Source organism: Canis lupus, chromosome 10 (genome assembly GCF_048164855.1).
Source record: "Canis lupus baileyi chromosome 10, mCanLup2.hap1, whole genome shotgun sequence".
Taxonomy (NCBI): Eukaryota; Metazoa; Chordata; class Mammalia; order Carnivora; family Canidae; genus Canis; species Canis lupus.
The window spans coordinates 20726509-20753792 of record NC_132847.1 but is presented as its reverse complement, the minus strand read 5'-3'; the positions used below and the strand labels follow the sequence as shown (position 1 = coordinate 20753792).

Sequence of the window (27284 nt, the reverse complement as noted above, 5' to 3'; positions counted from 1 at the left end):
AATGAGAGAACCATTTGTATTATGTTTAAGAGGGTAGAATCTGCTTTTTTTTTTTTTTTATTTATGATAGTCACAGAGAGAGAGAGAGAGAGAGGCAGAGACATAGGCAGAGGGAGAAGCAGGCTCCATGCTCCGGGAGCCCGACGTGGGATTCGATCCCGGGTCTCCAGGATCGCACCCTGGGCCAAAGGCAGGTGCTAAACCCCTGCGCCACCCAGGGATCCCCTAGAATCTGCTTTCTTGAGGCATATTCTCTTTCCCACCGATTTCTTCAAACCAGTGCTAATAAGTCAGGTAGACAACTACGTTGTCTTGCTGGTTGTGCCTCTGACCTTTCTGCCTTAAACAGGCTTGTGGAAGCTGGTCATCACCGACTCATTTCTGTGAGTACAGTAGGTGCAACTTTTATTCCAAGTTAAAGCTCCTTCTTTGCTGCATTCATTTATGGTGTTTTATTATACTGATAACTTTTTGTTTTGCTGTTCATGTTATGTACGAAATAACACATAATTAAACTTTAAAAAGCCCTTTTCTTATAGCATGGATTTTAGTTAAATAGAATAAAAAGTGGTTAAGCCTTCCTCAAATACGTCCTGCAAGTATCCCAAGAGTTGCTTCAAACTTTGCATATCAGTCCTTTAATTAGTTGGAAAGCAAAATATTTGAGAACACAAGCAGGTAACAGTAATTACTTCTTGAATTGTTGTCCATGATATACAGGATCATTTAATAAAGAGATTTTTGCCTATACTGGCATACCCTGGAGATATTGCAGGTTCTGTTCCAGACCACTGCAATAAGATGAATATCACAAAAGCTAAATCAAATGAATTTTTTGGTGTCCCAGTGCATATAAAAATTATGTTTATACTATACTGTAGTCTGTTAAGTGGTAATAGCATCATGAATAAAAAAACAATGTACATCCTTTATTTCTAAAAAATGTTAACCATCATCTGAGCTTCCAGGGAGACAGTCTTTGCTGTCAGAGGGTCTTGCCTTGATGTTGATGGCTGCTACCTGATAAGATTGGGGTTGCTGTAGCAATTTCATAAGACAACAGTGAAATTTGTTGCAGTGATGGACTCTTCATTTCATGAATGATTTCTGTGTGGCATACAGTGCTGTTTGATAGCATCTGGCCCACAGCAGAACTGCTTTCACAACTGGATTCAATCTTCTCAAACCCTGCCACTGTTTGATCAACTAAGTAATATTCTAAGTCCTTTGTTGTCATTTCAACAGTCTTCACAGCATCTTTCCAGGCACAGATCCTATCAAAAGAAAGCACTTTCTTTGCTTACTCTTAAGCAACTTCTTATCCATTAACATTTTATGAGATTGCAGCAAAGCAGTCGCATCTCAGGCTCCACTTCTAACTCTAGTTCTCTGGCTGTTCCCACTATATCTGCAATTAAACTTTTTGTTTTTTAAGATTTTACTTACTCATTTGAGAGAGAGTGAGAGAGCACGCACACGAGTGGGGTTGGGGAGAGGCAGAGGGACAAGTGAACTCTCCCCACTGAGCATGGAGCCTGTTGTGGGACTCTCATCTCAAGACCCGGGATCATGACCTGAGCCAAAGTCAGACACAACCAACTGAGCCACCTGGGCACCCCATCCCTATGCTATTTTAAAGGGGACAATTTCTAATCTTTTTCTAAAATTTCAGATACTCTCATTTGTGCCACCATTTACTTTTTAGTTTTTATTTATATTAGCACCATTTGGAATTACATATGCTTAAGAGTAGGCAAAGAGAGTGCTTATCTTAGCAGGCATGAAAACAACCTTAATTTCATTGTACATCTCCATCAGAGCTCTTGGGTGACCACGTACATTGTCAGTGAGCAATAATATTTTTAAAGTAATATTTTTAAAGGACTTTATTTCCTCCCTAAGCAGCAAATCTCAATAGTGGGCTTAAAATATTCAGTAAATATTATTGTAAACATATTGTAAACAGATGTGCTGTCATCCAGATTTTGTCCCATTTATAAGGCAAAGGTGGAGCAGATTTAGGATAATTCTTTCTTTATTTTTTTATTCATGAGAGACCGAGAGAGAGGCAGAGATAAGGCAGAGGGAGAAGCAGGCTCCATGCAGGGAGCCCAATGTGGGACTCGAACCCAGGACTCCAGGATCACACCCTGGGCTGAAGGCAGGCGCCAAACTGCTGAGCCACCCAGGGATCCCCAGATTTAAGATAATTCTTAAGGGCCCTAGGAGTTTCAAAATGGTAAATGAACATTGGCTTCAATTTTTAAGTTTCCAGCTGCATTAGCCTGTAACAAGAGAGTCAGCTTGTCCTTTGATGCTTTGAAGCCAGGCAGTGACCTCTCCGCTATGAAAGTCTTAGGATCTTTTTCTGATAGAAGGCTCCCCTGTCTATGTTGAAAATCTGTTTAGTATAGTCACCTTCATTAATTATCTTCACTAGATCTTCTGGAAAATTTGCTCCAGCTTTTACATCAGCACTTGTTGCTTCCCCTTGCAATTATGTTATGGAGATGGCTTCTTAAATTTCCTGAACCAACCTCTGCTAGTTTTAAACTTCTGGACCCTCCTTACCTCTCTCAGCCTTAATAGAATTGAAGAGAGTTAGGATCTTGCTCTGGATTAGGCTTTGGTTTATGGGAATGCGGCCGGTTTGATTCTAGACCATTAAAAATTCTCCGTATCAAGGGTTCCTGGGTGGCTCAGACAGTTAAGTATCTGCCTTTGGCTTGGGTCATGATCTCAGGGTCTGGGATTGAGCCCTGTATCAGGCTACCTGCTTGTTGGGGAATCTGCTTCTCCCTCCTGTCTGCCCATTCCAATCCCCCCTACCCCATCCCTGTGCGCGCTCTCTCTCTCCCCCTCCCTCTCCCCCTTTCAAATAAATAAAATCTTAAAAAAAAAAATTCTCCATTATCAGCAGTAGGGCTGTTTGTTTTCTTATCATTCTCATATCCACTAGAGTAGAACTTTTAATTTCCTTCAAGAACTTTTCCTTGGCATTTACAACTTGGCTAACTTGTTCAAGAGGCCTACCTGTCAACCTGTCATGGCTTTTGACATGCCTTCCTCACTAGGCTTAATCATTTCTATCTTCTGATTTAAGCAGAAGATAGAAATGTGACTCTCTGTGACTCTTTTCACTTGAACACTTAGAGGCCATTATAGGGTTAAGTAGCATTTGCTTGAGTATTATATGTGTAATGGACACTTGTAATTATTGGTGTCCAGCATTTGAACGCTCTTCACATTTGAGGGATTCCATACCTCCCCAAAGAGAAGCTGAAATGAAGAGACATCTAGTTTTCTAGCTCCTCTGCCAGCTGGGATGTAGGCCCTTGACTTAGGCTCTGCCAATCAGATACACTCATCTGGGATTTTGAATTTGAAACTAATGATACAAAGAAACAAGGACAGTGGAGACTTCTTTCTGGTGTCAGTGGCAGCAGCATCCAGTTGGCAGGCACAATAGTACCTGTGTTGCCAGTCGTTGGATCCGGTATTAAATACCAGGGATGACAGCAATGCTGGCCGTGGTTCCTGTGTTCAGCAACAGGGGTAGCAGTGCTCTACTAGACTAGCTCTCAGGTGTTATTTTTGAGTGTGGTATTATCTACATAGCTTCTCTTTATTCCTGCCCATTTTCCTAGTTAATCTGTGACTAGCCATTAAATATTGTTTCAAGAAATGGATGGCTGGAGAAATTTTTACTAGGAATGTTTACAGACTGTAATAGATTCTCAGTTAAAGGTGGGGTGAGGTGCTGGAGAGCTGAGATTAGCTATTTGGCCTGGTTTGGGATGAAGGCAAGAAGGATCCAGTAAACATTAAGAATTATTTTCAAGGCCCATGGTAAATAGTATCAAAGTAGCTAATTAAGTCATTCTGTGGGTCACTTGTACTGTTATGCCAGTTGAAGGCAAGGCTTGGGTTATCAGGTGCTACACCATAGGATAGTATGAAGGATAGGGAGAATTCAGGGACCGTGGAGGTGTTGTGATTGCTTCTAACTGCTGACCATCTTAAAAGATGATGACAAGCTAAGATTTAAATTTTTTTTTGATAAGCTAAGATTTTCTTTTTTTTTTTTTTTTAAAGGTTTGTTTATTTATTTGAGAGAGAGAGCAGGTTCAGGGTGGGGAGGGACGGAGAGAGAGGGAGAATCCCAGGAAGACACCCCAAGAATCAAGGAGCCTAATGGGCTCAATCCCACAACCTCAAGATCAAGATCTGAGCTGAAATCAAGAGTCAGAAGTTCAACCTACTGAGCCATCTAGGTGCCCCAAGCTAAGATTTCTAAATTATTAGTCCAAGTTACCAGATGAAACCCAAGGGCTTTCTATGACAATGCTATTAAAATCTATGAGAGCTTTTTTTTTTTTTTTTTAAAGAAATAAGCTGTTTCAGCTAAAGAACTCAAACAGTTGTAAGCCAAACACATTTGATTCTTAAGGTTGCCAAATTTTATTACTTCAATTCATAGCTTAGTGTCTTATGAGAAAGTTAGAATATCGATAAGCAAAGAATGGTATCTGAATGATTGAAAGGAGCTATATGGGACAATTTGATTGACTCAGAGCATCCCAAATTCCCAACCTACTGAGCCTTTCTTGTCAGCTAATGCAGCATCTCCTCTTGTATAAAAGGTACTGAATGCTTAAAGAAACTTCTTAATTATTTCTCTTATTTATTCCACGCAGCTATTCCTGTGTCCCACTATTTTTTCTAAATTTATTTATTCATGAGAGACACACAGAGAGAGGCAGAGACATAGAGGGAGACATAGACACAGGGAGCCTGATGTGGGACTTGATCCCAGGAGCCTGGGATCATGCCCTGAGCCAAAGGCAGACGTTCAACCACTGAGCCACCCATGCGTCCCTTGTGCCTCACTCTTTTAGGAGAAAAGGAAACTCTCATGCTTAATCTTCCACGCACCTCTTAAATTTATTTCTCTGCAATTATATCAGAAGATCCCAAGAGACCCTCAGTAGTATATTTGGGACCATTCTCAGAACTGAAGAAAAAGAAATCGCCAGCCAAAACGAGCACTTTCTACTACTGACAAGGATGGAGGAAGGCTGAAAACACCCACGAGTTAATAAGCTAAATGTAAATTAAAAAGGTAAAAAGTAGAGCCTAAAATCAAATGCAATTAGAATGAAATGAAATCAACTATATATAAATATTAAAAAACATAAACACACAAAATATAATTCAAGTTGCTTTTTTTTTTTCAAGTTGCTTTTTAACACAACACATGGACTCTAGATCCTAAACCAAATAAATTCTTTTTTTTTTTTCTAAACCAAATAAATAATGAGGACAATAACAACTACAAAGAAATCTTAAATATTATCTCATGATATTGTTTGGAATATAATTTGTAACAGGTTTTTTTTGTAACAGGTTTTGTGTGTATCATAGGATAGAGCAAACGATCAGAGATATTGGTGTGAGTGGGAGTCAGATTTTTATGGTGGAAGAAGGGAGATAAAGATACAGAACGAGGCAAGATGAGAAAGAACCTCATGAAGTTGAGAAATACCAGTATACAGTGATGGTTTAAAAAAAAAAAGCCTCGTTTTATCCACTAGGCCTAGTGACAATAACACTATATAATGCCTAACTTTTGGTCTTTAACTAGCATTCCTCACTAAAAGATTCCTTGAAGAAAATGGCTGATTCCAGGTGTGGGAAGGGAAAGTACCAGGTGAGCATGGAGTATCTTGTTCTTGTAGGCTGGGCAGTGGGAGTGCTCAAAGGCTGAGCAGGTCATGTCCAAAGGACACAGGAATTAGACTGAATGGGCTCCACGTGGCCAAATTTGGGATAGTTTGAGCAAAAGAATACTTAATAATGGTTATAATACATGGATAAATAAATATGTGAATATATATTGATATGAGAGAGAACGCTTTTTTTTTTAGCCTAAGTGCCAACTAGTAAATGTAAAAAAAAAAGATCAAATGAAAAAAATCACAATTTTTCCACTCATAAATGACATATATACAACAAGGTAACACAGTATAACAACTGATTCAGTCAAGGATCATCAATGAATGCTAGCACCATTGGGGGATATGGTCTCAAAGCATCACTTTGTTGGTTTGCAACCTCAGAGTTTCTCAGGTGAAATTCAAAAGTGGGTCCCAAATGTGGAGGGCAAAGAGAGACTGAAGAAACAAGCAGACCCCTTCAGAGTGGTGGGTAGAAGTTTTAATGAGCACGGGAACTTACATATGAGGATACGAGCCTTACTTGGGACGAGTAGATCTTGAGACAAGTGGATCTCTGGATCTACACAACAGAATCATTAAGTTTTTATTTAGAGGTCTTAGCAAAGCTTAGGCATATTTATTATCCAGATAGTCTCAATAACAGTCCTTTCAAGATTGCATACTTGAAGGGGCTGCTAGTAAAGGAATAATAAGTGAAATATAGATTCCAAGGATAAGGAGAGAGTAAGGAGCCTCTAATTACCCGGGTGCAGTTCGCAAGTCAACCAGTGGTCACATCCTCTCTGTGACCTCCTCCAACACATTTCTAAGTCACTTTTTAGTTACAAAAGAAGAAAGTGTATATACACTGTGAAGAGATCTGATAGCACATTAAGTATATGTACAAAAATAGCATTGCCAGTTGTGGTGTAATGAGTACATGACACTAGCTGGGTAGTATTCTTGCCAGACGAGTTTAGTCTGAATCTAATAAAAGAGGAAACAATCAGATAACTCTTCAAATTCAGAATGTGGGACATTTTATAAGGGTAAAACTCTTTTAAAAAGTCAGTGTCATGAAAAACATCAATGCCACAACTATCAACATCACAAACAATAACCACCAGCAGCAGAAGGTAATTCTAGTCTAGATGAAAAGTGCTTTCAGGGACTTAAATAGACAATGTATTTATAGTGATTGGATCTTGGATTAAAAAAAGGCTACTAAAGACATTCCTGGAACAATTGGGAGATTTGAATATAAACTATAGTATTATTTTTTGAATACAAACTGTATATTAAATAACACTATTGAATTGTTAACTTCCCTAGGTGGGTAACTGTGTTGTAGCATAGGAGAATATCCTTGTTCTTAGGAAATGCATGCTGAAGTATGGAGGGATAAAGTGAAGTGTAAGGATCTCTACAATATACCCATTAGCAATCATGTTCCATTTCCCTCTAAACCCACTAACCCCAGGCCTGGACAACCATTATTTTCTGTCTTTATGGAGTTGCCTATTCTGGACATTTCATATAAATGGAATCATACAGTATTTGGTCTTTTGTGTCCGACTTCTTTAACTTAGCATCCATGTTGTAGCATGTATCAATAATTCATTCCTTTTTATATGCCATGTTTTTCCATTCAACAGTTGATGGACATTTGGATTGTTTCCACATTTGATCTTATGAATAATGTTGCTATAATTATCTGTGGACAAGTTTTTATGTGGATATAGGTTTTATTTCTATTAGGTATTTACCTAAGGAATTGGAATAGGAGTAGAATTGCTTATAAGGTTACAAATTTGGTCACATGATTAGTCTACACGTAACCTTTTGAATATTTGCCAAAGTGGGGGCTGACCCACTTTCCAATTCCATCAGCAGTGTGTAAGGACTCCAATTTCTCTACATCTTGACCAACATTGCCTTTCTTATTATAGTCATCCTAGGGGGTGTGAAGTGGTATTTTGTAGTTTTGATTTGCATTTCTCTGATGGCTGATGATTATCTTGATTATCTATCTATCTATCTTTTCATGTGCTTATTGCCCATTAAATATCGTCTTTGAAGAAATGTCTATTTAGATCATTTGCCCATTTTTAAAATTGTCTTTTGTTTTTTTATTAGACCCTTATTAGATATATGAACTGTGAAAAATTTCCATTTTTTCAGTCATTTTCTTCCTTTCTTCATTGTGTCCTTTGAAGCACACACTTTTTAAAAATTCTTTATTTTTTAAGGATTTTTAAAAAATTTATTCATGAGAGACACACAGAGAGAGGCAGAGACATAGACAGAGGGAGAAGCAGGCTCCATGCAGTAAGCCCGATGTGGGACTTGATCCTGAGACTCTCAGATCATGCCCTGAGTCAAAGGCAGTGCTCAACGGCTGAGCCACCCAGGCATTCCTGTAGATGTTCTTTATTAAGTTGAGGAAGTCCCCCTCTATTCCTAGTTTGCTGAGAACTTTTATCATAAATGAGTGTTAGATTTTGTCAGATACTTCTCCTGCATCTACTAATATTATATAGTAATACATTACTACATTAAATGATTTTCAAATGTTGAACTAATTTTGCAGACCTGGGATAATTCCCACTTGGTTATGGTGTACAATTCTTTTTACACATTGGTGGATTCAATTTGTTTATATTTTGTTGGGTATTTCTGCATCTGTATTCACAAGAGATATTGGTCTGCTTTTTTGTTTTGTTGTTGTTTTTTTACTTTGTAATGTCTTTGTCTGGTTTTGGTATTAGGGCAATGCTGGCCTCACAGAATGAGTTAGGAAGAATCACCTCTGCTTCTGAAAGAGTTTGTATGTATGGTAAAATTTCCTCCTTAAATGTTTGCTAGAATTCATTAGCAAACCCATCTGGGCCTGGTGCTTTTTCTTTTGGAAGGTTATTGATTATTGATTATATTTCTTTAATGTATGTAGGCCTATTCAGATTGTGTATTTCTTCTAGTGTGAGTTTGGTAGATTGTTTCTTTGGAAGAAGTGGTCCATTCCATCTAGGTTATCAAATTTGTGAGCAGAGAATTGTTCAGAGATAGTATTCCTTTATAATCTTTTTTATATTCATGGGGTCTGTAGTGATGTTCACACTTTCATTTTTTTTTCACACTTTCATTTTTGATATTAGTAACTTGTGTCTTCTCTTTTTCTTGGCTAGCTTGGCTAGAAGCTTTTTAGGTTTTAGTGATCTTTTTGAAGAATAAGCTTTTCATTTCAGTGATTTTCAGTATTTAATGGAGAAGTTTAATTTTATCAATTTCTTCTTTAATTTTTATTATATCTTTACTTCTGCTTACTTTGAATGTAATTTACTCTTCTTTTTCCAGTTATAGGTAGAAGCTTAAATTAATGATTTTAAATCTTTCTATTTTAATACATGCATGCATTCAATGCTATAAATTTCCCTCTAAGCATTGTTTTTGCTGTATCCCACAAATTATGATGTTATAGTTTCACTTAGTTCAAAATATCTAAAAATTATTCTTGAGATTTTCTTTTGATCCATATGTCCACATGAATTTTTGAATTAGCTTGTTATTTTCTGCAAAGCAGCCAGTTAGAGTTCTTATTCTTCAATAAGAATAAATGAATTCGAGCTGCCAGGGTAGCTCAGCGGTTTAGCACCGCCTTCAGTCCAGGGCCTCATCCTGGAGACGGGGGATTCAGTCCTATGTCAGGCTCCCTGCATGGAGCGTGCTTCTCCCTCTGCCTGTGTCTCTGCCTCTGTGTGTGTGTGTCTCTCATTAATAAATAAATAAAATCTTAAAAAAAAGAATAAATAATTTCTAATGACTAAAAGTACTTTGGAACCACTGTAATTGAGGTCTACAATTATTACAATTGAGGTCTACAATACTCTCCTCCTTTATCTTTACTCTTGCCTTGAATGCACCACATTAAAACAGGAATAATTTAGAGGCACCTGGCTGGCTCAGTTGGTTAAGTATGTGACTCTTGGTTTTGGCTCAGGTCATGATATCAGGGTGGTAAGACTGAGTCCTGCATCAGGCTCAGTGTGTGTGTGTGTGTGTGTGTGGGTGAGGTTGGGGGGGCGAGTCTGCTTGAGGTTCTTTCCCTCTCCTTCTACCCCTTCCCCTGCTCCCTCTCTCTCTAAAATGAAATAAATTTTAAACATATTAAAGAAAATAAAACAGGAATAATTACTAAATGATTCACAATTCCTCCTAGTATTTTTTTTAAGATTTTAATTTTTAAGTAATCTCTACACCAAATGTGGGGCTCAAACTTACAACTTTGAGATCAAGAGTCACGTCTTTCACTGACCAAGACAGCCAGGCACCCTCCTCCTTGTATTTTTTATGGCATATTACAAAATGTATTTTGTTACTATTCTATCTCATATTTCCTCTTTTTTGATGTATCTGTCCTGTGGAAAGCATCAACAATTCCTGAAAATAATAGAGCCCAAAGGCCATCACTAGCTAGAAGAATGATAAGAATCTTACTCTTGAGAGCAGCAGTGTATCCTTTTTAAATCTTATTTTTGTCACATTAGACACTTCTATTTGGCAGCATAGTACAGGTTGGGTTCCGGAGAACATTAAGCTTTGCTAAGACTGCATTTCATCATTCAATAAAAGTCTCATGGAGCACATTTTTGTTATTAAAGAAAATAAATTAGGCTCTATTCAATAGATCTTTCTCTGGATTTTAGTTAATGCTGATTTTTAAAAATATCTGGTATAATAAAAGGTGTTGCAATGATTTTCTTTTCTGAGTTCAGGAAATGTCTCATTCAATTATTGGTTTGCTATTAAGTACTGTTAGGCAGAAAACAAAGGAATGAACTCTCTTTCTGGTATAACTAATAGAAAGTTCAGTATATAGTAAATGTTTTGCAGTTTATACTACTTATATTTTACTGAACGTGGCTGTAAGTGATTCAGGGAAAGATGGATATCAGAGAATGCTCATGTCTGCTAAGGGGAGGATATAATTCCTCTTAATATTGATATTGCATGTCTTCAAGAATCAGCTATTTGGTGTGTTTGGGATTCTATAAAAGGTTTTGTTTAAGAGTACTCTTATCATGATAGCACTGACTAGTGTACAGAACTGTCGTTGAATTACTTAACTATATACCTGCAATTAATATAATCACTATATTTTAACTATACTGGAATTATTATTTTTTTAAAGATTTATTTATTTATTTATGATAGGCATAGAGAGAGAGAGAGACACAGAGAGGCAGAGACACAGGAGAGACACAGGGGGAGGGAGAAGCAGGCTCCCTGCCGGGAGCCCGACGCAGGACTCGATCCTGGGACTCCAGGACCATGCCCTGGGCCAAAGGCAGGCGTTAAACTGCTGAGCCACCCAGGGATCCCCACTATACTGGAATTAAAACAAGAAAGAGGTTTTGTTATTTACTCCTCTGAAATTATAATGAATAGCATTTCTCTTTGGAAAATATTAAGTGCCCTGTGTTGGAGTCCCCAGGAGGACCCCCAATAAATAGTACTTCTTTTCCTTTCTTGATTTATAGACAAACTGAGAAGATAAAACAAAGAGTATATATAGAACCCACATTCTGATTACATCTTATTGTTGGTAGAGATGAGGTTGAAGGATATGGCTCTAAGTCTGTAGCCATGTGTTCTTACTAATACTCATCTCACAATTAAGCAGATTTAATCCAGAAGGGGTAAGGGAACTGGGGGATTAGTTTAGGATAGGAGCTTCTTGAGGGCAGCTGGCTTCTAAGAGGAAGAACAGCGGAGCAAAGAATTTGCATTAGTGGTTTTCTTCAGAGATTTACTAAACAGATAAATCACCCCATTCTCTTGGGATGTAGTGGGAAAAAGGGAAGAGTGTGCTTAGGAAGAAGCCTTCCATAAGTAAGCCAGGAGTAGAAGAAAGGAATTCCATTCCTACATTCCCCAGTTCTTTGTTCTTTGGGTTCATTTATTTATCTACTAAGCCTGTGGAGAACCACAGGCTATTCTGTTTAATTGTATTCATAAAACTGCTCTTCCCAATACATACACTTTTCTTTTGGGCATTATTCTAGGACTGTTGGTGGGAATTTAGATTTTGATCCAAGAAGCCTAGAAAATGGGTGAGCAAGTATACTTATTAGTCAATACTAAAGATATTCCACTTCAAAGGCTAGAAACTAATTCTCCACTTTCCATTCCAAACTAAGCACAGTCACAATGCCCAACAGAGTGTATCAGAAGTTCCACATGAGACTGAATGAATATATTGATATATAATAAATAATAAAAACTGAAAATATGGAATTTTATCAAATGTGAATGTAAATCTTTCCTCATTATCAAATTCCCGGAAAGAAATTAAAGTCTAAAGATAAAATCTTTTTGCAAATTTTGTAAACCAGAGACAATTAAGTACAAGGAATTAAAATTCCAAATTAAAATTTTTTGTTCTTTTGAACTCAAAGTTTGAAGTTAAAAATTTTTCAGGTCCCAAACTCATCCTCTCAAATTTCTATTTTTTTTTTTAGTTTTACCCAGAGACTATGATTGAGTGGGACTGAGTTTCCTTCTATAGCCATGGTTTCAGCTGGCGGTCATGTAGGGTGTATGCTTTCTTTAGAATTTCAGAAATAATACCTGTTCAGAGCCATGTCTTTCCTGGGTCTCTCATTTTAAAAAGTTCAAAGTGTCCACAGACCCTATAACAGCCACAAATTTAGGAAAGGAGATTTCTCTATCCCAAGAGCAAGAGATGAGAGAAAGCCAGACCACTCTGCTTTATCTCCACTCAGGAGATGGGGAGTGCATGAATCCTTGGGCACAGAGCTCCAGGCTGGAGAAACCCACTGTCAAGAAAACCCACATTCACGGCTACATGCAAAAGAATGAGACTGGACACTTCCTTGCATCATTAAGCACCAAATGCTTAAATGTAAGACCTGAAACCATAAAAACTCCAAGAAAATATGTCAGTCTTAGCAATATTTTTCCAGATCTGTCTCCTCAAGCAAGGGAAATGAAAACGAAAATAAACTATTGGGACTATATCAACCTAAAAAGCTTTTTTGCGAAGTGAATGAAACCATGAAAATGAACAGACAATCTACTGAATGGGAAATGTTTGCAAATGACATATACAATAAGGGGTTAACATCTAAAATATATAAAGAACTCATAAAATTCAATGCCAGGGAAAGCAAACAATGATTTTAAAAATGGGCAGAGGACCTAAATAGACATTTTTCTAAAGAAGACATACAGATAGCCAACAGACACATGAAAAGATGCTCAACATCATTAACTATCAGGGGAATGTAAATCAAAACCACAATGAGATTTCTCCTCACACCACTTAGAAGAGCTAGTATCAAAAAGACAGTAACAGACAATAACAAAAAATGATGAGGATATGGAGAAACGGAACTCTTAAACACTATTGGCAGAAATGTAAACTGGTGCTGCTACTATGAAAAACAGCATGGAGGTTCTTCAAAAAGTTAAAAATATAAACCATCCAGTGATTCAACTTCTGGGTATTTACCCCAAGAAAATGAAAGCACTAATTCAAAAAGACATATGCACCCCTATGTTCACTGCAGCATTATACATAGTAGCCAAAATGTGGAATCAAACTAAGTAGTCCAGGGGATCCCTGGGTGGCGCAGCGGTTTAGTGCCTGCCTTTGGCCCAGGGTGCAATCCTGGAGACCTGGGATCGAATCCCATGTCGGGCTCCCGGTGCATGGAGCCTGCTTCTCCCTCTGCCTATGTCTCTGCCTCTCTCTCTCTCTCTCTCTATCATAAATAAATGAAAAAATTAAAAAAAAAATTCTTTAAAAAAAAAAAAACAAACTAAGTAGTCCATTGATAAATATATGTGATGTAATATTACTCATATAATGTAGAAAAATGAATGAAATCTTTCCATTTCCCACAACATGGATAGGCCTAGAGAGTATAATGCTAAGCAAAACAAGCCAGTCAAAGAAAGATAAATACCATATGATTTCATTTATGGATGGAATCTAAAAACAAATGAGCAAACAACAAAAAAAGAGAAACAGAATGATAAATAAGAGAATAAACTGGTGGCTGCTAGAGGGGATGGGGGATGGGTGAAATAGGTGAAGGAGATTAAGTGGTATAAATTCCAGTTATAAAATAAATGAGTCATGAGAATGAAAACTACACATAGGGAATATAGTTAATAATAATGTAGTAACTTTGTATGGTGACTCATAATAACAACAATTACTGTGGTGAGCATTTTCTAATGTATATAATTGTCAAATCATTAAGTTGTACTCTTTTTTTTTTCCCCAGTATGATCCATGCTCAACGTGGGGCTCAAACTCACAACCCTGGTATCAAGAATCGCATGCTCTACCGATTGATCAAGCCAAGCACCCCACTATGTTGTACTCTCAAAACTAATATTTATGTCGATCATATTTCAATTTAAAAAACTCCCACACTCAATCACCATTCACTTCTCAAAACAGCCCTGGTGGTCAGGTGTTCCCCCTTTGTCTCTGTATTTGTAAGAGTTTTTCCAGGGAAATAGAGCCAACAGAATACAGAGAGATGTAAACAGATATAGATACAGATTTAAATACAGACGAGGAGATTTATAATAGGAATTGGCTCACTGTGGTTATGGAGGCTGTCCCATGATCTGTCACGTGCAAGCTGGAGAACCAGGAAAGCAGTTTATATTTAGTTCGAGGCCTGAGAATCATGGGGCTGCTGATGTAAGTTCCAGAGTCTGAAGGCTGGAGAACCAGGAGTTCCAACATCTGATATCCAGAGGCAGAAGATGGATGTCCTAGCCCCAGATGAGACAGAGAGACTGACAGAGAGACACACACAGAGAAAATTCTCAAAAACAACTGAATGATACCTGCCCACATTATCAAGGTGGAACTTCTTTACTCAGTTTACTGATTCAGATACTAATCTCTTCCTCAAACGGCCTCACAGATGCACCCAGCTACAATGTCTGATCAGCTCTCTGGGTATGCCTTAGCTCAGCCAAGTTGACAAATAAAAATAACTGTCAGAGCCTCCTATGGAGACACAGCATAGAAGGATACTCCTTGGCTGTACTTGCCCAACTCTGAAGTTTCTAAGCATCTGCCCAAGGTCACTTAGTCCCCTTATTTGTCTGCTCCTCTCATATGCACAGGACTTCATCTTAAAATTAACCTAATTTTAATCCTGAGGACACCTGGACACTGGGCTGCTGGTAAAGGCTTAACAACTGGCTGGGGATTATTGGGCGGGGGGCTTGATTTGTAGAGTTGGCTGATCTTTGTGGCATAAGTACTCCCACCAGGGCCAATTTCAAGCTGCCAATTGAAAGTGAAGTTGAGAGGAGATATGCAGTAGCATAATATTATATAATGTTTCCACCATACAAGTATAATATATATAAATAACATAAAGGATATAGAAAATTACAGATTGTAGTAAAATAATCAGGAAGTGTTGACTTTGATGACTTTTGAGTATTATAAAGAAAACTGACCTTTTTAATTTTTACGTTGTTTTAGATTCGCCAGAAGTTGCAAAATAGTACAGGGAGGTTCTAGGTATCCATCACCTAGTTTCCCTCAATGGTATTACCTTTTTTTTTTTTTCTCAATGGTATTATCTTATATGATGATAATATATTATGAAAGTCAGGAAATTGAGATTATAATTCCTTTGATTTTTTTTGAAATTTTACTTTTTTCTTTTCTTTTAAAGAGGGAGAGAGAGCACACATGTGAGCGGGAGAGATGGAGGGAAAAGGAGAGAATCTTAAGCAGGCTCCATGCTCAGCCCGGAGCCCATGGGACTCAATAGCAGGATCCTGAGATTGTGACCTAAGCTGATATCAAGGGTTGAGGTTACCCTAAATTTTACTTTTAACTGTGGTAAAATACATGTAACACAAAATTTACTATCTTAATCATTTTTCAGTGTACAGTTCAGTATTACTGTTTATTTACAATGCTGTGAAAGTAATTCCAGAATTTTTACCTTGCAAAAAACTGGAACTCTATACTTACTAAGTCCCCACTCCTCCTATCCTCAACTCCTGGCAACCACCATTCTATTTCCTGTGTCTATGAATTTGACTACTTTTGGTATCTCATATAAATAGAATCATAGAGTATTTGTCTTTTTGTATCTCACTTATTTTGTGTCTGACTTAGCATAATGTCCTTAAGATTCATGCATGTTTTAGCTTGTGTTAAAATATACTTCTTTTTAAGGCTGAATAGAATTCCAGTGTGTATTTCCAGGGAATCATCCCTGGAAGTTTTGTGGACTGCTTTAGTTTTCCTGAATGCCTAACATACAGTTAGAGAATTTCTGCTTGGATTGCAAATTGGGAGAATGGGCCTTAGGAAGTACTCAAGTGGAGCCAAGAAGGCTTTAACATAGTTATGGTTTGTTAGTACACTGTTAATTTTCCAAAAAAGAGTATTTCTTTTTTGCTGTAAACCATATTATATTTATTTAAAAGCCAAAAACAATATGATGAAGCATGAAAACACACAAATTTCAGAGAGTAGCTTTTTTTTTGTGAATCTGGTCAATTTTACACAATGAAACACTATTAAGAAATATAGAGTTTATAATATGAGCCATAATATAAAAATATAAGACACATAGTAATACTTTTAAGAAAAGTGAAATAATAACTGTAAGAGAATACCACAAAAACTTTAAATGTCATATGTTAAAAGTAACTTTTTTCTTCGTATTATGCAGCAGGTCTTCGGATGTAGGGATATAGGCAAATAAAAAAGGTTTATAGAAATAAACTTTCTCAATACTATTTGTCTGATTTCATATATAAAATGTCAGACAAGGGATCCCTGGGTGGCGTAGCGGTTTAGTGCCTGCCTTTGGCCCAGGGCGTGATCCTGGAGACCCAGGATCGAATCCCACGTCGGGCTCCTGGTGCATGGAGCCTGCTTCTCCCTCTGCCTGTGTCTCTGCCTCTCTCTCTCTCTGTGTGACTATCATAAATAAATAAAAATTAAAAAAAAATGTCAGACATTATAAGAAATAACATAAATGTCTAAGACTAAATGTCTAATTATATTTTCAAATATAAGGTAGTTTTTTAAAAAGCAGAAGTTTTACATTTTTTTAATAAGCTAGTAGTAGCACCCAGAAATAAAAATTGCAAGACACTGAGTAAAACAACTTTACCATGAAAAGATAAATATAATTTGAAGACAAAGCACCTTTCTTTGACTTCAATAGGAACTGTGGGCAAAGGCCCTCATCTCCGAATAATCCCATCTGAGTACACGCAGGCTTGTTTTATTTAACAAGGAGAGGGGATCCCTGGGTGGCGCAGCGGTTTTGCGCCTGCCTTTGGCCCAGGGCGCGATCCTGGAGACTCGGGATCGAATCCCATGTCAGGCTCCCAGTGCATGGAGCCTGCTTCTCCCTCTGCCTATGGCTCTGCCTCTCTCTCTCTCTGTGTGACTATCATAAATAAATAAAAAATAAAAAAAAAAAACAAGGAGAATTTAAGCTCAAATTTTGAAATCATTATGTTCAGACAAGGTCATGTGTCATCATGAACCTATTTCTTTTTTGAGGGTGTAGTATTCAATTAGAAGTTGTAGTAAGCCATTTACATGGTACAGTTGTACTTTTGATGAGTGCTATTCATAAACATTAGCCATGTACTTAGGGGACTCATTACATTTCATTTAGGTGACACATTTAAAAATTCATAGTTTTAAAAAAATATTTTATTTATTTATTCATGAGAGACACACACACACACAGAGAGGCAGAGACACAGGCAGAGGGAGAAGCAGGCTCCATGCAGGGAGCCCGACGCGGGAACCCAGGTCTCCGGGATCACATCCTGGGCTGAAGGCGGCGATAAACTGCTGAGCCACCCCGACTGCCCTAAAAATTCATAGATCTGATAGGAAGTTGTAATTAGTCTCCATTTCTCTGCAGGGTAGAAGCTGAGAAATGTGTTTGCTTATGACTTGGTATTTTTGCCAATTATTTAGTAAGATTAAAAGTGTGTGGGTTCCTGTGCTTTTTTTTTTTTTTTTTTTTTTTTGCCAATTACACAGCACGCACCACCCTGAACATTTACTTATCGAATAAATTTATCTTGAGATTCCTTCCACGTAGTCTGCCAATGTGTTATTTCTCCTTAGGGAATAGACTTTGCTTCCTGTACAATAAGCATCAATTAGGTCTTGGGCAGGAAGTCCTACATGCAAGAATATCATTTTGGTGTATTAGATAAAAACCTTAGAGACATATTTTAGCGATAAATAAAGTGTGTGTGTGTGTGTGTGTGTGTGTGTGTGTGTATGTGTGTGTGTGTGTCTGTGTTTTTTTTTCCTTGCACTGTTTGCAAGAGAGTCCAGGTTTCAGGAGTAATGGCTCACTAAATTGAGAGAACAAACCAGTTGTAGCTGAGTATATATGGCAGTCAAAAATTCGACGCAGATGGCATTTAGTTCAGTTTTGATTTAAAAAAAAAGAAAGATGCTTGTGTTTTGACAAAGAAAACCAGGGTGTGCCTGTTATTCTTGGCTTATCACGGAATGCAAGGATTTTAGGAATCTCACTCTTTTTTTTGCAGATAATGTATGTGACAGAGTCTACCCTTGACCACACTTTAGTCAGGTTCATTGGAACTCTTTCTTCACCTGGTCCTGATTTTTGGACTTCTGTGTCTTTCTCTGCATTACCTAATTTTAGCAAGAATCCTGTCAAGTTGGTTTAGGCAGACTCTCCCACCTTCCATAGCTGATCACCCTCGATATCTGTTTGGGTTCCTCATCCTCCACTGTTCCCCAGATGGTCCCATCACTCTGGCCTGCCTCCAGCAAGTATCCTGTTAGATGGGCTTAGCCAGAATCTTCTCTTACCCCTGATATTTCCTCTTAATAATTCTCCATTCACCCAACCCATGTCCTCCCACCCAACCTTGCTCATTGGCAATACATTTCCACTTTTCCTTGCTGTATTTGGAGTTGAGCCTGATTTCTCTCCCCACCTACAGAACTCCTTTGTTGCAGCCCCCTTTGAATAGTTTTCTTTACCATCTTGAAAATGTGATTGCATTTTTTTTTTTCTTTTAGCATATGAACACTTGCTTAGCTGAATGATGAACAGAGTTGGGTTAAGGATAGGATGTGTCTTTGTTTCTCAGATGGCTGAAATGTATTACTAAACTTTTGGAGGAAAATGATGATTCTAATTATAAGTGTTTTATAAAGACATGTGTGCACAGGCACACATACCCTGCTTTGACTATGAGAACCTTATCACCTGTGGTAGAATTTGGATTGTCAGTTTATCTCTGGGGTCATAAGAAATAGAGCAGCAGGTGGGAAAAGCAGACAAAGATTGAGGCTCCTGGCCTTAACCATACTTCTAAAAACTCTTAAAGTTCCTCCGATGCCCCATTTTTCTCAGTGTTTTACTTCATTTTTTTAACTGCATGAAATTCCACAAAATGAAAATTAACTTGGGGGCACCTGGGTAGCTCAGTGGTTGAGCCTTTCGCTCAGGTCATAATCCCAGGGTCCTAGGATCGAGTCCGGCATTGGGTTTCCTGCAGGGAGCCTGCTTCTCCCTCTGCCTATGTCTCTGCCTCTCTCTGTGTGTCTCTCATGAATAAATAAAATCTTTAAAAAAATGAAAATTAACTTATATTAGTGAGTATCATCACTAAAAATATGAAAAATCTAGAGGGCTGAATAACTACTCAGTCATTTATAGTTAGGGTGAGTGAATCCTCTTCTTGAGTCACATGGGGGTCTCCTCCTGGGATAATCTATTCAGCTACATCAGAGATTATACGTGAAATTCATGAATTAATGCACATTATAAAAGTGTCAAACAACTGGTGCCTGGGTGGGTTAGCCATTTAGGTGTTTGCTTTTGGCTCAGGTCATGATTCGGAAGTCCGGGGTTGCACCCTGCACCTGTAGGGCTCTCTGCTCAGTGGGGTGGGGGGAGGGTGTCTACCTCTCCCTCTGTCCCTCACCCTGCTCTCATTCTCTCTCACTCTCTTTCTCTTTTTCAAATAAATAAATAAAATATTTTTAAAAGTGTTTACTTGGGTGTATATGGAGTAAAAATACAATCCACTCATCTCAATTCCTTCTCACTCCAAGTTCTAAGCATATATATACACATATGTTTTTCACTGAACAATATATCTTAAAGATCTTTCTATACCAATGTACAATGATTAGTTAAAATTTAAACAAATTTGCTCCGTGGTATCATGTTAGGTGGACAAAAAATTATTCAGCAGAAGTTCAGCTTTGGTTAAAATAAGAAAAAAAAAAAGAGAAACTTTCCAAATCTCAATGGTAAAGAAATATCAAGGGGGAAAAAAAAAGAGGAAGAAGCTACTTATCAGGTTAATTTCCAAAAAGAAGGAAGTGCGCTTAGAATTGGTTATCTCAAGAACACAGCAGACAAAACCTGAAGCTAAGACAAAGTTCTTGAAGGTTGATTTTGATGTTCTTTTCCTGCAAACACAATTATACTATGTTTTAAATTTTTGTGATAAAGGTTATAACCTGTAAATTTAAGAAAATACAAAATAGGCTCTTTACAGGAAATTGTAATTTGCTCTAGGGAATTGTATTTGTTCAGGAAATTAAAAATTTTCACGAGCCTCTGATAATCCATTAATATCGTCTCATTCACCTTATTTTTTTTAAAAAGATTTATTTATTTATTTGAGAGAGACAGGGAGAGACAGAGAAAGAGAGGAGGCGCAGAGGGAGAGCAGCTTAGGCAGACTTTGCACTGAGTGTGGAGCCTGATGTGGGGTTCAATCTCAAGACCCTGAAATCATGATCTGAGCCAAAATGAAGAGTCAGACGCTTAACCAACTAAGCCACCCAAGCGTCCTACGATCTCACTCATTTTATAGTAATACACTGATCTATAAATTATGTAAATTCTCCTGCTATGTAATGGAAAATAAGTAGGCTCAAAATTGTAGATATCTTTCCTTTCTTGTAGTTGAACAAATTAAAAAATTTGGCATCACGAATAGACATACTTCCCAAAACAAAACAAAGAATTTCATTCTTTAACGGGAGTATGAAAGCACCATAACATACGATGGTATTGTTGTTCTTTAACTGAGACCATTTAGGTTGATTTCTATATTTAACTATTACAACATCTTTGTATAGATCTTTGCAAATATGTGCAAATATGCACCAATAGAAGAGAGGTCTAGATTTGGGATTTCATGTCAAAACATGTGTTGCATATTATATTTTGAAAGAAATAATCTTCTTTAAAGGTTGCGTATTTCTAGCAGTATCTAAGAATATCTTCTATGGATTTTGTGGGAGCGAAGCGGTCGCGGGGCTGCTCGCGGGTGGGTGGCTGCTCCGGTTTCCCCGTCGGGCTTCCCAGCCGCGGGCTCGCGGAGAAATAAAGAGATGTCCGAGTCCATTCGGGTGACGGAGGACGAGAACGACGAGCCCACCGAGACCCCGTCGGAGGGTGACCGCACGGTGCTGCTGTCCACCGTCACCGCCCAGCTGCCCGGGGCGTGCGGGCGGCGCTACCGGAACCGGCGTCCCAGTGCCTGCGGGGCGTGCGGCGGGTGGAGGGGATCCTGCACGGCCCCGCCGCCGGCTGGGGCGACCTGGTGCACGGGGTCAACTACCCCAAAGATAACAAAAGAAAAATGGATGAGACAGATGCTTCTTCAGCAGTGAAAGTGAAAAGAGCTGTCCAGAAAACTTCTGATTTAATAGTGTTGGGTCTTCCATGGAAAACCACTGAACGGGATCTAAAAGAATATTTCAGTACCTTTGTTCTTTTTTTTTCTTTTTAATTTAATTTTATTTTTTATTTATTTATGATAGTCACACAGAATGAGAGAGAGTCAGACACAGGCAGAGGGAGAAGCAGGCTCCATGCACCGGGAGCCCGACGTGGGATTCGATCCCGGGTCTCCAGGATCGCGCCCTGGGCCAAAGGCAGGCGCTAAACCGCTGCGCCACCCAGGGATCCCTCTTTGGAGAAGTTCTTATGGTTCAGGTCAAGAAAGAGGTTAAAACTGGTCATTCAAAGGGGTTTGGCTTTGTTCGCTCTACGGAGTATGAAACCCAGGTTAAAGTAATGTCACAGCGACATATGATAGATGGACGGTGGTGGGATTGTAAACTTCCTAATTCCAAGCAAAGCCCAGATGAGCCTCTGAGAAGTAGGAAGGTGTCTGTTGGGCGCTGTACGGAGGACATGACCGCCGAGGAGCTGCGGCAGTTCTTCTGCCAGTACGGAGAAGTGGCAGACGTCTTCATTCTCAAACCCTTCAGGGCCTTTGCCTTTGTCACATTTGCAGATGATCAGGTTGCCTAGTCTCTTTGTGGAGAGGACTTGATCATTAAAGGAATCGGCGTACATATATCCAATGCTGAACCTAAGCACAATAGCAATAGACAGAAAGAAGTGGAAGATTTGGTGGTAATCCAGGTGGCTTTGGGAATCAGGGTGGATTTGGTAACGGTAGAGGGGGTGGAGCTGGTTTGGGAAACAATCAAGGTAGTAATATGGGTGGAGGGATGAACTTTGGTGCTTTTAGCATTAATCCAGGTATGACGGTTGCGGCCCAGGCAGCGCTGCAGAGCAGCTGGGGCATGATGGGCATGTTAGCCAGTCAGCAGAACCAGTCAGGCCCATCAGGTAACAACCAAAGCCAAGGCAACATGCAGAGGGGGCCAATTCAGGTCTTTGGTTCTGGAAATAACTCCTATAGCGGTTCTAATTCAGGTGCAGCGATTGGTTGGGGATCCGCATCAAATGCAGGGTCAGGCAGCGGTTTTAATGGAGGCTTTGGCTCAAGCATGGATTCTAAATCCTCTGGCTGGGGGATGTAGACAGTGGGGTTGGTAGAGACTGTTGGGAATTCAAATTTTTCTAAACACGTGGTAAGTATGTTGTAAAATACGTATGTACGAAGAATTTTCAAAATTGGTTTGTTCAGTGTGGAGTATATTCAGCAGTATTTTTGACATTTTTTTTTTAGAAAAAGAGGAAAAGCTAAAGGAATTTTATAAGTTTTGTTACATAAAGGGTTGAAATATTGAGTGTTTGAAAGTGAACTGCTGTTTGCCTGATGGGTAAAAACCAACGCACTACAATTGATATCAAAAGGTTTCTCCTGTAATCTTTTATCCCTGGACTTGTCAAGTGAATTCTTTGCATGTTCAAATGGAAACCATTGATTAGAACTACATTCTTTTCTCCTTGTTTTAATTTGAACCCCACCATATGGATTTTTCCCTTAGGAAAATCTCCTTTTTGGAGATCATGGTGTCACAGTGTTTGGTTCTTTTGTTTTTGTTTTTTTAACACCTGTCTCCCTTCACATGCAAAAGTACAATATGAAGCTTTCATTTAATCTCTGCAGTTCATCTCATTTCAAATGTTTATGGAAGAAGCACGTCATTGAAAGTAGTGCTGTAAATGTTCTGCCATAGGAATACTTCTTCTGTCTGCACGCTTTCTCATTCAAGAACCCGTCAGCATGCTGCACAGGCCGCGTCTTTGACGGTGGGTGTCCCATTTTTATCTGCTACTCTTTATTTCATGGAGTCGTATCAACGCTGTGAATGCAAGGCTGTGATATGGAACCAGAGGCTGTTTGAACTTTTGAAACCTTGTGTGGGATTGATGGTGGTACCGAGGTATGAAAGGCGAGTATGAGCAAGAAAAGGCGACAGCGCGTGCAGAGACTTGGTGGTGCATAATGGATATTTTTTAACTTGGCGAGATGTGTCTCTCAATCCTGTGGCTTTGGTGAGAGAGTGTGCATAGAGCAATGATAGCAAATAATGTACGAATGTTTTTGCATTCAAAGGACATCCACATCTGTTGGAAGACTTTCAGTGAGTTTTGTTCCTAGGTAACCCACGTTAGTTGAATGTGTTAAGTGAACCGATACTTGTACTTCCCCACCCCTTTGTCAACGGCTGTGAATGCTGTATGGTGTGTGTTCTCCTCTGTTACTGATCTATAAGTGTGCTCATGTGACCTGAAGCTGGTGGGTTGAGAACTTGGACTGAGCTGGTGGTGTGCTTTGCAGGAGTACTTGGAAGCAGAGTTCACCAGTGAGCTCGGGGGGTCGCACAGAAGGGTGGAAGTCCTAATGTCTGTTAGCTCCCCTAAGAATGCTGTCTGAGGCAGTTCTGTGTCCTGTGCTTGGATGCTTTTTATAAGAGTTGTCAATGTTGGAAATTCTTAAATAAAACTGATTTAAATTAAAAAAAAAAAGAATATCTTTTATGCAGTATGATCACCAACACTGCATTTTAAAAGATTGTTTTACTGAAATATAAATCACATACTGTAAAATGTGCCAATTTAAAACGTATAATTCAATGGTTTTTAGTGTACTCACAGAGTTGTACAACCGTCACTACAATCTAAATTGAGAATACTGTCTTCACTCCAAAAAGTATCCTTGTTCCCACTAGCAGTCACTCTATTCTCCCCTTACTCCTCGTCTTTCAGCCCTAGGCAGCCATTAATCCTCTGTTTCTACAGATTTGCCCATTCAGGACATTTCACATAAATCAGAATCATAAAATATACGATCTTTTTGTATCTGGCTTTTCATCAATCTTTTAATTACTGTCAATCTGATAAACGGAAAAGTTGTCTCACTGAGTATTTTATATCATTTTCATCAGGTTGAACTCATTTTTTAAAAAGTTTTTTATCTTTAAGTAATCTCTACACCCAACATGGAGCTCAAACTCACAACCCTGAGACCAAGAGTGGCAAGCTCCACTGAAGATCCAGCCAGGCGCCCCAACTCACTTTCATATACTGACTAGCTATTATTAGTGCTTCTAATGTAGGTAGCCTGGTTTTATATTTATCATGTTTTGTTAAAATCTAGCTAATAAAAATGTGAATAAAATATTTGGTTCTAGCCTCCTTCTTTGCGGATACACCATTGTAAGGACTTAGAAGACTAGATTTGAATTTTTCAGACTCTTAGATTTCTGTAGACTGTGGCACTGCAGGGAGGGCTAGTCTTCAGTCCAGCTCTAGGTCCACCCCATTCTTCCCTTTTTTCTGAGGCAGTGCACAAGGTGCTTATACTCTGGCTCTCATGAGCGCATTCCTTCCATCCCCCTACGGAAGACTTGTGTATCCCCACCCCTGCTGAACCAGGGAGTCCAGGTACCAGTAGAAGGGGGCAGACTGTGTGTGTGTGTGAGGGGCATGCTCTTACTGCTCTGTGGACTCCCTACTCCTTGCCTCAGGCAGAGGGGTGAGCTGAATGAGTGTCAAAGCTGGCACAGGGACCCTTGACTCCCCTGTAAATAAAATTTTGTAGCCCACTTATCCCTGTTCTGTCAAGTCCATGTTAATTTGATCCTAAACCTTGCACTTGTTAATTTATGTTTGTAGTTGTGAACTGTCAGGAAGACAGCCTGATGTTGGGAATTTTATTTTTGGAAACATAAAATATATAAAATGTCTTGATCTTGAGGAGCTTCTTTGGGGAAATCAAGCTAAGTTTAGAATGTAGTTTTCAAATACAATTCACCATAAGATTAAAAGTTACAAATCTAAACGATGGCCATTGTTTGCCTCAAAGCAACTAAAAATCAAACCATCGAAACAAAAATATGGGCAGCCTGGGTGGCTCAGCCGTTTAACACTGCCTTCCGCCCAGGGCGTGATCCTGGAGACCCGGGATCCATTCCCAGGTCAGGCTCCCTGCATGGAGCCTGCTTCTCCCTCTGCCTGTGTCTCTGCCTCTCTCTGTGTCTCTCATGAATAAATAAATAAAATCTTTAAAAAACAAAAAGAGGCTCTCTGCTCCTCCCCATTAGACAGACAGCCGCATCTTCTGGTGCAGTGTCACCCGCGTTCCCAAGACATGATGGTGAAGGACGGAGTGAGCACATTTGTCTGTATTGGGCGCCTGGTCACCAGGGCTGCTTTTAACTCTGGCAAAGTGGATATTGTCACCATCGATGACCCCTTCACTGACCTCAACCACATGGTGTACATGTTCCATGATTCTACCCACAGCAAATTCCATGGCATGGTCAAGGCTGAGAATGGGAAACTTGTCATCAACGGGAAGTCCATCTCCATCTTCCAGGAGCAAGATCCTGCCAACATCAAATGGGGTGATGCTGTGGAGTCCACTGGGTTCTTCACCACCATGGAGAAGGCTGGGGCTCACTTGAAGGGCAGGGCCAAGAGGGTCATCATCTCTGCTCCTTCTGCTGATGTGCCCATGTTTGTGATGGGCGTGCACCATGAGAAGTATGTCAATTCCCTCAAGATTGTCAGTAATGCCTCCTGCACCACCAACTGCTTGGCTCCTCTGGCCAAAGTCATCCATGACCACTTCAGCCTTGTGGAGGGCCTCATGACCACCGTCCATGCCATCACTGCCACCCAAAGACTGTGGATGGTTCCTCTGGGAAGCTGTGGCGTGAAGGCCGAGGGGCTTCCCAGAACATCATCCCTGCTTCCACTGGCGCCACCAAGGCTGTGGGCAAGCTCATCCCTGAGCTGAACAGGAAGCTCACTGGCATGGCCTTCCGTGTCCCCACCCCCAATGTGTCAGTTGTGGATTTGACCTGCCGCCTGGAGAAAGCTGCCAAATATGACGACATCAAGAAGGTGGTGAAGCAGGAATTGGAGGGCCCCCTCAAGGACATCCTGGGCTACACTGAGGACGAGGTTGTCTCCTGCGACTTCAACAGTGACACCCACTCTTCCACCTTCGACGCTGGGGTTGACATTGGCGTCGATGACCACTAAGCAAGCTCATTTCCTGGTATGACAATGAATTTGGCTACAGCAACCGGGGGGTGGACCTCATGGTCCACATGGCCTCCAAGGAGTAAGAGCCTCCTGGACCACCAGCCCCAGCAAGAACAAGAGGAAGAGAGAGGCCCTAAGCTGCTGGGGAGTCCCTGCCCCACCTTAATCCCCCAACACACACTGAGAATCTCCTGACCTCCAATTTACATCCCAGACCCCAAGGAAGGGAGGGGCTTGGGGGAGCCCTAGCTTGTCATGTACCATCAATAAAGTATACTGTATCCCAAAAACAAAAACAAAAACAAAAACAAAAACAAAAACAAACAAAAGCCAGAATGAACTGGTGGCCTGTCAAGACCGAGTCATATTAGCTCCTTGAGAAGTCTCATATGAATGCCTAGATGTTAGGAACTGGACATAATGAGGTAGGTCATATCAGTGGGGAGAAAGATGAAAGTTCAAGTTAATTTTGGGTCTTCAGATGGGGCTTAATGCTAATTAACTTATCTTAAACCAAATCTACTTAACATATAATGGAATAAGTAATTATGCCTTATTGTTTTTGTGACTTAGCATTCTTTTCTTCCAATGTTAAAAACAGTGAAGAGAAAACCTGTAATTGTCAGATGCAGTCATAATACTTTCTATTTATTCAGCTTTGATAGGTATTTCTCAACCAAGATTAGTTTGGTTGATGTCTTTTCCTTAGGGCTGTAAAGCAAACATCTTTGTGCCAGTGAAATTAAAT

At 39.4% G+C, this 27284-nt stretch overlaps 1 non-coding gene and 2 pseudogenes across 1 annotated transcript; 2 read left to right on the top strand and 1 right to left on the bottom strand.

The window, feature by feature from the left end:
- Positions 1–12188: 12188 nt before the first annotated feature.
- LOC140641298 (TAR DNA-binding protein 43-like) lies at positions 12189–24581 on the top strand (annotated as a pseudogene).
- Positions 17239–17298, bottom strand: LOC140642056 (small nucleolar RNA SNORD107). The gene has a single exon (XR_012038635.1). It is a non-coding gene; the product is annotated as a small nucleolar RNA SNORD107 (small nucleolar RNA).
- A 1056-nt stretch (positions 24582–25637) lies between the features above and the next one.
- LOC140640880 (glyceraldehyde-3-phosphate dehydrogenase-like) lies at positions 25638–26758 on the top strand (annotated as a pseudogene).
- Positions 26759–27284: the final 526 nt, after the last annotated feature.